Raw genomic sequence first — 11,619 nt, 5'->3', positions numbered from 1 at the left:
AAAGGGTCTGTAAGCCCTTCTCCTCAGAGACTTGTGCATCTGATGTAATGATACCAGGTGCTCACTAGGCCTTGTCTCTGGTTCCATGTTCTAGAGACCAAAGTTTTCCAAGTAGTTTCCCCTTTCAAGAAAACTTAAGTGTCTTCTAATAACACAGTGATAGACTATGTTATTTCTTGTACCATCTATGAATTCCAGGAAATGCCCACAAACCCTTCCACCTCCTGGCTTCCAGAATGAACTCTCTGGTTTCTCTGGTCATCAGCGCTTTTCTTAAAACCCATATTAGGAAAGGCTGGGCCCTTTCATTGGTTCAGCATGAGTGAAGTCAACACTGTTTGTATTTGTAGGTCCCAGGCCATCAACACATGTGAACCTTTTCTTCAATAGTCTGGACTCTAGAAATCTTGCCCTTTGACTTGTTGGCAATGATGTACCAGGCCAGCAACAGGGCTCCAGGTAGCTAATTTTGAAGAAAGTGACTTGGATGTCATTTGCTTTCCCCTTCGATGAGCACCCCTAAATAAGCCTTCCCCCAGTCCCCTCACTCAGAACCCCAACCTGTCATCTAAACAATTGGTGAGGATGAGTCAGACTCAGTTATACTTTAAAATGTGTTTCCCAGGGATGGTGGCCCACACCTGTAATCCTATCACTTAGAACATGGGGTTGAGTTCAAAGTCATCATTGGCTATATGGTAAGTTTAAGGCCAGCCTGGGCAGACCAGCCTTGCTCTGGTTTTAGCTCATGGTGCTCTCCAGTATAGCTTCAAAATTAAGTTAGAGTATAACAGTGCTTTCTGGTTATATGACAATTAATAAAGCTGGTTGGCTCTAGAGTTAACCTGCCAGGGATAGATGTAATACATGTTACTCTGACATTGTAAAGCATTGCAAAATTAGATTACTTTAAGATGCTGTATCACAAAGGCATAGAAACACAGTTATGGATGTAGAAGCCTAGAGTTGATATCTCAAGTCTGTCTTATATTAAAGATAAAAGCTGTGTTTTCACATCTGCTATAAAATGGAGCTGATATCTTCTACCCTGTCTGCCTTTTAAAAGAACTGAAAAAAAATAATAGTTTTTAACTTATGGTTCTGTATAAATAGTTTATCATTTAATTTTTGACATTTATTTATTTGTATGTATTGGGCTGTTTATATGCAATGGGAAGCAGAACTTTCCTAAGTCAGTTCTCTCTGTCCATCAAGTGGGTTCTGGGGATTGAACTAGGGTCTCTGTGCTTGGCAGTAAACAACCTAACCCGGTGAGCCATCTCCCTGGCCTAATTTTATAATCTTTTTTTTTTTTTAATTTTATTTTTGGCTTTTTGAATTTTCTCTGTGTAGCCCTCATGTTCTAGAAACTTGTAGACTTGTAGATCAGGCTGGCCTTGAACTCACAGAGATCTGCCTGCCTCTGCCTGGCATTAAAGGTATGTGCCACCACACCCAGCCTAAATTTATAGTTTTAAAAAGGAAATGGCAAGCCCTAGCGGAGGAGGTTTTTCCAATGAACACAAGAAAGAAATCAGGTCCAAATGTATTATGAGTGCCTACAAATAAACATGAAAAGACATGCCAGATGGTAGTGACTCGCACCTTTACTTCCAGCACTGGGGAGGCAGGTGGATCTCATAGTTCAAGGCCAGCCTGGTCTACAAAGCAAGTTCAAAGACAGCCAGGGCTACACAGACAAACTCTGTCTTGGAGAAACAAACAAAAGGGAAGGAAGAAAAAAAAGAAAGAAGGAAGGAAAGAAGGAAGGAAGGAAACACAATCTGAAAATGGACAAGACATTTATTTGAATGGGATTTTTTTGAAGATGATGCTCCAATGGCCAATGTAGAGATGAACCAGTATTGTTAGTCACCAGGGATTGCAACCTAAAACTGTACTGAGCTAAGACCTGGCCCCAACATAAAGGCGGGAACATGGAACAACCACAACTGCTAATGTGTTAACCGATCTTCTGTTGCTATATATACATCTGAGATTTTTTTTGTTATTGTTGTTTTGGTTTGTTTTTTGTTTGTTTGTTTGTTTGTTTTTTTAGGTGAGATGGCTCAGCAGTTAAGAGCACTGACTGCTCTTCCAGAGGTCATGAGTTCAAATCCCAACAACCACTTGGTGGCTTACAATGATTCGTAATGAGATCTGATGCCCTCTTATGGGGTGTCTGAAGACAGCTACAGTGTACTTTCATATAATAAATAAATAAAAACCTTTGGGCCGGAGCAAGCAGGGCTGTAGCAAGAGGGAGAATGGGAGGCAGATAGGGAGTGGGGAGAAGGTATCTTTGGAGAGGATATTGAGACCCTGGTCCCCTTCTCTTTGTGCTGGTCACCATGGAAGGAAATGGGCTTTCTGTACCATGTTGGCTTATGCCACAGGCCCAGAGTAACAAAACCAAGTGACCCTAACCAAAATTTCTGAAATCACGACCCCAAACAGACCTTTGCATTGTAAGGCCCCCACGAATGGAGGACCTCACCCAAGCCTCAGGAATTCTTGGCCACCCATTAACTGCAAGACACCAAACTTGATGTAATCAGCACGAGGCATATTTTAATCAGTATACTGAGGTCAAGACCTGTAGCCCTCACAGGGGCAATGGGGTCTGACCCTGGGGCTTTGGAGACAGAGAGAATTTAAAGCCCAAACCACAACTGGGGGGTGGGGGGGGACCACAACCCAGGGGGAGTAAGGGAGGGTTATTGGAGAGCACCTGTGGAAAGTCCCAGCCCATTATTCAGTTTGTGACAGGGTACAAGGAACAGGCTATTCTCTAAGAGCCTATACATAATCAGCCATCTATCTTGTGGTCAGCCAAGTTCCTGGTATCCAGGATGCACAGGCATGCTAACTTGAACTCCCAGCTCAAACCCTATTCAATCTTATGACCTATCTTATGGTCAGTTTTTAGTTCTTGGTACCCATAGCACTTGGTCACACTGTCCTGAACTCCCAGCTCTGAACTCTTATCTTACTTATTTTGTCTTGTGGATAGCTAGTTTCCTAGGACCCAGAGCGCAGAACAAGCTGATCTGCACTCTTGACTCCATCTGTGGAAGGTTTAAAAATTTTTAACTCTTTCAGCACCATCAGTTCGTGACCTCAAGCATTTTGCCACAAGGGAGAAAGCTCTAGTAACTGTGTCACTCCAACCTGCCTGTCACCTGCTTTTTTGATTTAGACCTTTTACTTCCCTCTTCGGTTTTGGGGGAACCCTTGTGGTTACAAAGGCTTCCACAGTGTTATCTCCCCATCTCAAAGCCGGGAATTTAACCACATCTATAAAGTCTCCTGTGGCATGGAAAAAAAAAAAAGTCATAGGTGTGTTCCTTACTCCTCTAAACCAGTGGTGTGGATCTCAGCCTGTGGGTCATGACCCCTTTGGGGTCAACCGACCCTTTTGCAGGGGTCACCTAAAAACCATTGGAAAGACAGATCTTATTCATAACAGTAGCACAATTACAGTTATGAAGCAGCATGAAAATAGTTTTATGGTTGGGGGTTACTACAGCACGAGGAACTGTATTAAAAGGTTGCAGAGTTGCAGCAGTTGAGAATCACTGCACCTCTCCTAGGGCGGACATCTCTGATCCACTCTAGAGAATAAAGGCAGTCCTCAAAGACGTCATGACTGAGAGATTTCCTGAGAAACGGCATCAGAGGTTAATTAGAAATTGTCAACCCTTCTGATTGCCTTGCAAGGTGATCTCAGTTAACATTTCCATCTGGTTAAAACCAGTTTTCACTCAGGTTTTAAGTTATGTGAAGCCCAAAGCATGCTGAGTGATGTAATCCCTCATAGTTCATTCAAGTGGAAATTGTTCTTTTTTGACCCAGACAATCTTGCTGTGTAATTCAGGGCTTCAACTCAACCCTCCTACCACTACCTCCCCAGTGCTTAGATTCCAAGAATGCATTAACGCTTGGCCAGACGTACTCTACTGTGATAGTTCACCTTGACAGGCTCTAGAAGCATCCATGCATGAGACAAGCCTCTGGTTATAGCCGTGAGGGATTACCTGATAAGGATAACAGGTAGGAAGATGCATCCCAAAGAGGTGGCACCATCCCCTGGGTTGTGTCCTGTACTTCGTAAAAAGAAAGCTAGCTGTGGACAGTGTTTACTTCCCTTTCGGCTGATACCATGTGACCAGTTGCCTCAAAATTCTGCCACTGTGGGTGGCTTCTCCATAATGGTCTGTACCCTCAAACTGTGAGCCTAAATAAACCTTTTTCTCCCTGAAGCTTGCTACTTGTTGAGTATTTTGTAACAGTAAGAAAACAAGTAACAAATGCTACCAAGGAGAGGAGACCAGCTATGGGTCTTGGGCAAAATAGTGCTCAAGCTTCTCAGAAGAACCTTCAGAGAACCACAGAGCTTCCCTGAGGCAGACAACACACTGTGCCTTTGGGGACATTTTGTGCTGGCTCTTTCCTGCTTTTTCCCTGCTTTCCCACATTCCCACAGAACAGGTGAAACAGTCAAGACATCAATAAGCCACACCCATTCCCATTAACACTCCCTCCTCAGAAAGGTTAGACATAGACTCCAATTGACATCACTAAGTCTGAAGGAGACTTTGAATTGGGTGACTAAAGGAACATAGGGAAATGTAAACGAAGGGTTAAATAAGACAAAATTCATGCAGAAATTCAAGTGTAAAGAAGCCACTTGGCAGAAATTAAAATTCATATAAATTTCATTAAAATTTTTTAAATCAAAATATGTGCTCATTTTATTTCTCTGTGCACCGCTCAGCAATAGCTAACCACATCTGACCACTTGAGAGTGAGACACGAGACCCCCACGAGACATAAGACTGAGTTCTTATGCACTAGGCATAAGAACACAGTGGACCTTTAGGTTTGCTTGCTTGCTTGCTTGCTTGCTTGCTTGCTTGCTTGCTTGCTTGCTTGCTTGCTTGCTTGCTTGCTTCAGTTTAGGTACACACCCTTCAGCCAAAGTAAAACTTTTTAACCTTGCAGAAATACTTTGAAGTGTGTGGTCACTTTCTTGAGAGCGCAGATCCATTTCTTAGAGAAAAGTATGTTATGATGGAGAATGAGACAGCAACTTGAGAGGAAAGAGCAGTGTCCACAGAAGACTTCCTGCAGAATTCCTAATGCGTAACTCCTAGGATGAGGCCTGAGGAAATCCTACAGGCTAGGAGTCTGGCTCACTGGTACAGTGTCTACACAGCGTGTAGATGTCCTGGGTTCATTCCCCAGCACCTCAAAAAGGGGAACTTGGGGTACAGCTTAGTGGAGAAAGTTTGCCCAGAGCTGCACAGGCCCTGAATGCAGAACACACACACAGACACACAGACATGCAGACACACACACACACACACACACACACACACACACACACACTCAGGTCAAGAAAGAGAAATCCTGTCAGGTAAAAGACAAAGTATTCTTTATGTTTTCTGCAGTTGGCTTTTTTTTTTTTTTTTTTTTTTTTTTTTTTTTTTTTGCCTCTTTTTGAATGAGGGAACTCTTAAACAGAAGTCCTAGGCTTACTCTCAAGAATAATGAGGACCCATGGAAGCCATGTAGTATTAGAACAGTCTATTCAATCTTCTTAAACTCTGCATCCAAATCTGAATTAAAGACCTATCTTTAGACCTGCTCCTTCTCCTGAATTCTCTTTTCCAGTTAATGACATCACTCATTCACCCACAGCCAAACCAGGAAATTCTTGTCTTCACATCTCTGCCCTCTAGCTCCTCTAGCTGACGGGTCACACTCGGTTCCGTTGACTCTTGCCTTCCGAGAAATCTCACTTCTGTGCTCTGCACTGCCTTTCTCCGAGGCTGCTCTGGTTTAGGGCTTTGCTCTCTTCCTGTCTTTCCTTTTCTAGTCAAACTATACAGCATTCCAGTTAGTACTTGGAGTGCCAAGAATGCCCAGAGGCAATAAATACAAAATCGATGGGACTGAAAGAGTGACTGAGAAGATCCTTTTGAACATTACTTGTGCTTCTCTTCCCCTTCTCCTTCTCCTTCTTCCCTTCCTACCTTCCTTCCTTATTTTATTTATTTATTTTGTTTTCTGGGGAGACAGATTTTTACTTTTTTTAATGTAGCCCTAGCTTTCCTGGAACTCATTATGTAGACCACACGGGCCTCAAGCTCACGGAAATCTATCTGCCTACCTCTGCCTCCTGAGTGCTGGGATTAAAGGCATGCACGACCATGCCTGGCTTTAATTATGTCCATTTCTGTATTATAGTAAAACATCGTAATATCTTTTTTTAGACATATCTCCTCTCTCTTTTTTTTGCCTGGAACTGAACCCAAGGTCTTGCTATGCTAGGAAAGCACTCTATTGATGAGCTATATCCCCCTTTTGATTTGTATTTTGAAATGGGGGGGGGCTTACTAAAATGCCCCAGGCAGTCCTTAAACTGGAGATCCTTTTGCCTCAGCCCCCAAAGTCGCTGGACTTAAAGGCCCATAGAAAAGTGACCATGCCTCCACACTGACTCTTTTTCCTTTCAAAGGATTTTTTTTTAAAAAATATAAATGGCTAAAAATAAAATTTGTTGAGAAAAGATACTACTGTTATCTCCCTTAAGTTTCTCTAAGCAGGAAATCCTGAGAGGGAGATTTGAGTTGAGCCCAAGTATTTGATATGGGAGGTGATTCCAGGAAACACTAGAGAGCGGGGAAGGAAGAGAGGGGAAGAGGAAGCCAACAATGGGTTTATCAGCAAACATTTACCACATGGGCAATTAGACCTGAGGAGCTTGGGGAGGCAGTCAGTACAGAGCATGCTGTCAAATTTTCCAAACCATAAGGCAAAAAGAACTTGGGGTAATATCTGTCAACTGCCCAGGTGTCATAGTTTGAAAGATGTTTCTAGAACATATTAGCTTCCTGGCACTCTTAGCATGCCCAGTATATGTAACCTGAGCTTGTACTATGGAACAAAAATGTTCAAGAGGAAAACAACCTTTGAATTTAGAAGGGAAAGCAGATGGTAATGGGAAAGGCACTTAGAGCGTCTGCTACAGATATTTTTATAGCTTTTATATTCACCATTAAGTTGCTCTATGAATGAACAGAACCAATGTATACTAAACTTAGCAATTTGAAACTATGACCTTGCTCAAGCCCCATGACCCTGGAAGTTTGTCCTTTCTTTCCTTTCTGTCTTTCTTCCTTCCTTCCTAACATTCATTCTTCCTTCCTTCCTTTCTTTCTATTTTTTTTTCCATGATGTTATGTAACTAAGATTGTTTTGGAACTCACTAAGGATAACCTTAAAGTTGTGATCCTCTTGCCTCAGTCTCCTACATGCTGGAATGTCTGGCTTGTGCTGATCATATTCTATTTTATATAGCTAGAGGTGACAGTTGTAATTATTATTTGTAGCTGGTCTTTACTACTTTGTGGGTTTTCTTCCCTTTCTTACCCTTAATTCCCCACGGTTTCACCCTGAAACACTAGATAGGAGAGAAAGAAGGATAGGATGAGAGAGAGAGAGAGAGAGAGAGAGAGAGAGAGAGAGAGAGAGAGAGAATCCCTGATCTAATTACTTTCACAATCGCTCCTCCCAGTTTCCAGCCCAAATGTTTCTCCCAACCAGTCCTTCCTCTGTTCCCCAAGAGTCTACTTAAACAGTCCATTCCCCCAGGTTTCCCATTACTAGCAGCTGTAATTATTATTAACAAAAATAATATCCAGCTGGACTTCCCTGCTTTATTTTGTTTTCAATTCTTTTTATCTATAACTATTTCTTACCTACTTTTTTTCTATGTGTTCTTTATGTGAAAATCTTTGTATCTGCCTGCCCCTACCCTCCAACTCTACAACGTTCTATTTAATATTTACTTATTCATTTGTTATTTATTTATATGTGTATGAGTGTTCTTCTTACATGTATATAAGTACACCACATGCATACGGTTTGTTCCTTCAAAGATCAGAAGAAGCCATTGGATTCCCAGGAACTGAAGTTATACATGGTTGTGAGCCACACGGTAGGTGCAGGGAACCAAACATAGGTCTTCTGGAAGAGCAGCAAGTGTCCTTAACTGCTGAGCCATCTCTCCAGCCCCTTTCTTTCAAATGTTAAAAACTTCTTGCTGGGGGCTGGAGAGATGGCTCAGCTGTTAAGAGCGCTGACTGCTCTTCCAGAGGACCTGAGTTCAATTCCCAGCAACCACATGGCTCACAACCATCTGTAATGGGATCTCCTGCCCTCTTCTGGTGTGTCTGAAGGGAGTGACAGTGTACTCACATACATGAAATAAATAAATAAATCTTTTTTAAAAACTTCTTACTGGAGGGAAGCGAGGCAGAGCATGGCGGATGCAGTGCTGTTTCAGTTTTTGCACACTGAGATGGTGGTGGAGCTGTGAGCACCAGCCTGGGACCCTGACTGGGGAAGGTGGGGGGTGGGGGGAAGAGCTTGTCAGTTCTGGAGGGCCTGGGCTTCCTTGTGGGCCAGGCTCTGAGTGAGAAGCTGCTCCAGGAGACACTGGCCTTTAGGGAGGAGCTAGATGCCCTCAAGTTTCTGTGCAAAGATCTGTGGGCGGCCATGTTCCAAAAGCACATGGATGGACTCCGCACCAACCACCAGGGGACCTATGTGCTGCAGAACAACAGCTTCCCCCTCCTCATCACCATGGGCTCGGGGCCACAGTATCTAGAGGAAGCCCCCAAGTTCCTGGCTTTCACCTGCGGTCTTCTGTGTGGTGCCCTCCGTACGCTGGGCTTCCAGAACCTGGTTACTGCCTCCGTGGCATCCCTGCCCTAACCTCTGTCTCAGCATGTGACATCTGGCCCTGCCTCGCTGCTCACTTTTGCAGGTGGCCTTGAAGCTGGAGCTCAGAGGCTCTGGAGAGATCACATGTGCTTCAGACAAGGGAATGAATGAACCAGGAGGGTTCCGGGAGGTGGGGGCCCTCTCATGAGTTCAGAGTTGGCATGGAGGGACATTAGGGGATCACCTAGATGACAGATGTTCAATAAAGGTTCTTAATGTGGAAAACAAACCAAACCAAACCTTCTTATCAACTCTTTGTAAGTTCACCACCACCGGGTTCATCTCCCATCCTCTCATATTCACACTTTGCCCCTTGCAACCTCCTCCCTCCAAACGAAACAAACATTAACAAAGCATAGGAAACTTCTCATCATGGAAGCTGTAGTATGTCACAGTGTGCCCCACAGTGTGTCCCTCTGTCCACACATCTTCACTTGCGAATGTTCATTGCAATGAGTCATTGGTCTGGTTCCAGATCCCCAGTTTCTGCTGCATCATTAATACCATCAGATCCTCACTGGGACTCCTACCATCCATCCTGATGTTGCCCTGCGGCACGGAGACCCTGAAGCTTTAGAACGACAGGACTGGCCCTTTCACACGTCCCAACCCTTTACAAATGATATCGATGTCGGGATGAGGCAATCAGAGCCCTGGATCTGGGCTAGGGTGGCAGCTCAGCTAGTGAGGCCACAGGCTCTCCCTTAACCACACCACCAAGGAGAGCTTTTTAGCATTGCTCTGGCAAGATCACCCAATGCTGCCAACCGATGCTGCCATCAGCAGGAGGCAGCATCAGCTCTCCTGCTCCCATGCCCTCTGGGACTGCTCACCCACATTCATGCCTCCAGAACCAGCTCCACTGTGCTGCCCAGTCGAGGTTTGGAGGCCCAGTCTCCCAAGTGTTACAGCCTGTTGAGGGGCTGGGCCAGCTCTCCTGTTGGTGAACGCTCTGATTGGCTCACCTGTGCCTTCCCTAACCGGGTCAACTCCACTGTATTGACCAGGTGAGGTGCAGGGCCACTCTCCCAAGTGCTAGGAGCCAATGAGGGGGTAGGGCTACCTCTCCTGCTCTTAAGATCCCAGGATTAGTAATCCCTGCTATTCCAGTTGGCAATGGGGAAGGGGAGAATCACACATACACCACACGCACCACACCCCCAATGCCTGCATCCATAGCACATCATATCAGACAATTGTCAAAGCCAACTCTCCCTTGCTCTCATCCTCAGCTCTCTCACACCCTTTCCATCAGGGTCAGCTCTACTGTGCAGTGCAGATGAGGAGCAGGGCCCATTCTCTTGAGTGCTGCCTTCTGTGGGTGAGGGAGAGGGTCAGTTCACCTGCTTCAAGACCTCAGGGTCAGTCTTCTGACTGCTGCAGGTGGTGAGGAGCAAAGGCTAGCTCTCACCCTCCAGGCTAGCTCACTCCCACAGCCTCAGCCAGGGCCAGCCCTGCTGTGCTGTCCAGGCAAGGTGCAGAGCCGCTCTCCTGAGTGCTGCAACCAATGAGGGGCAGGGACAGCTCAGTGGCTCTCAGGAACCCAAGGTCATCTCTCCCAACTGCCTCAGGTGTGGAGGGGAGAAGGGACAGAGAGTGTCGCTGCCCTGTCCAGGCCACCTCCTGACAGCTGACTGACAGGGCCAGCTCCCCACTCTCACCCTTAAGGCCCCCTCTACCCTACTGTGCTGCTCAGGCAAGGTGCAGCTTTCTTTCAACTTTTGAAGACGATTTTATACTGTAAATTCAAGGCTTCACTGTGTAGCTGAGGACTGGCCTTGAACTCCTGACACTTCCCTGTCCATTTTCCATATGCTGGGATTACAAGCATGCTCCATCCTATGCAATTGCTTCTCATTCTTAAAAATTTTTATTTACTGTTGTGTGTGGTGGAGAGTGATAGAATAAGACACCTGACACCCTCTGCTGGCTTCCCTATGAATATTCATGAGCATGCACACCCACACATGTGAGCATGTATGCATGCTAAACAAATGTAAAAAAAAAACCACATTTTTTTTAAAGAAAGAGGAAAGCACATCCAAGATTGGGAATTGGGAGTTGCTGCTGAAATGAGGGTAAAGCCGATAACGCACTGACTGTAAAGCACGTGCTTTCACAGGACATTCACATTGTATTTATATACACCTATCCTGTACTTATATATCATGGGCCTGCATGTATCCCAAGGAATGCAGACTTCCCACCTTTGCCAATGGCCTCAATCATGTTTCATTTGATGCCTGAAACCCAGATGGGAAAGGGCTTCCAGTCTTCCTCTGCCAACTGGTGTCTTTCACACGTTAACTTTGATCTTGCTATCTTTCTGTCTCTCTGTTCTCCTGACACAAGCCCACCCCCCCCCCACACACACACACAGCTGTGGTCTCAGAAATCATTCTTTTTGGGGGTAGAGCAGAAGTATAATAATCAATATTCTATAATTGCTTCCATGCTGGTGAAGGTCATAGATCCTGCCGGAGAGGGACCACAGGCTCTCTTCCTATTTCACTTACTGATTGGAAAAGATGCCTTAGATGTCCTGTAGTATAGTTTCCAAGTGTTCAAATACCCTAGAATCCACAAGTTTTGGGGTTTTTTTTGTTTGTCTGTTTGTTTTTTTGTTTTTCGAGACAGGGTTTCTCTGTATATCCCTGGCTGTCCTGGAACTCACTCTGTAGACCAGGCTGGCCTCGAACTCAGAAATCCGCCTGCCTCTGCCTCCCAAGTGCTGGGATTAAAGGCGTGTGCCACCACCGCCCAGCTAAGTTTTGCAAGATTAAAAATACAAGTTTTAAGCAAAAGTAGCTGGAGCCCCCAGAAAGG

General features: G+C 44.9%; 1 pseudogene; it reads left to right on the top strand.

The window, feature by feature from the left end:
• The first annotated feature begins 8,329 nt into the window (after positions 1–8,329).
• On the top strand, positions 8,330–8,784 carry LOC117719559 (trafficking protein particle complex subunit 6A pseudogene; annotated as a pseudogene).
• Positions 8,785–11,619: the final 2,835 nt, after the last annotated feature.

Source organism: Arvicanthis niloticus, chromosome 14, assembly GCF_011762505.2.
Source record: "Arvicanthis niloticus isolate mArvNil1 chromosome 14, mArvNil1.pat.X, whole genome shotgun sequence".
Taxonomy (NCBI): domain Eukaryota; kingdom Metazoa; phylum Chordata; class Mammalia; order Rodentia; family Muridae; genus Arvicanthis; species Arvicanthis niloticus.
The sequence above is the reverse complement of the archived record's forward strand: the minus strand, read 5'-3'. Positions and strand labels throughout refer to the sequence as shown.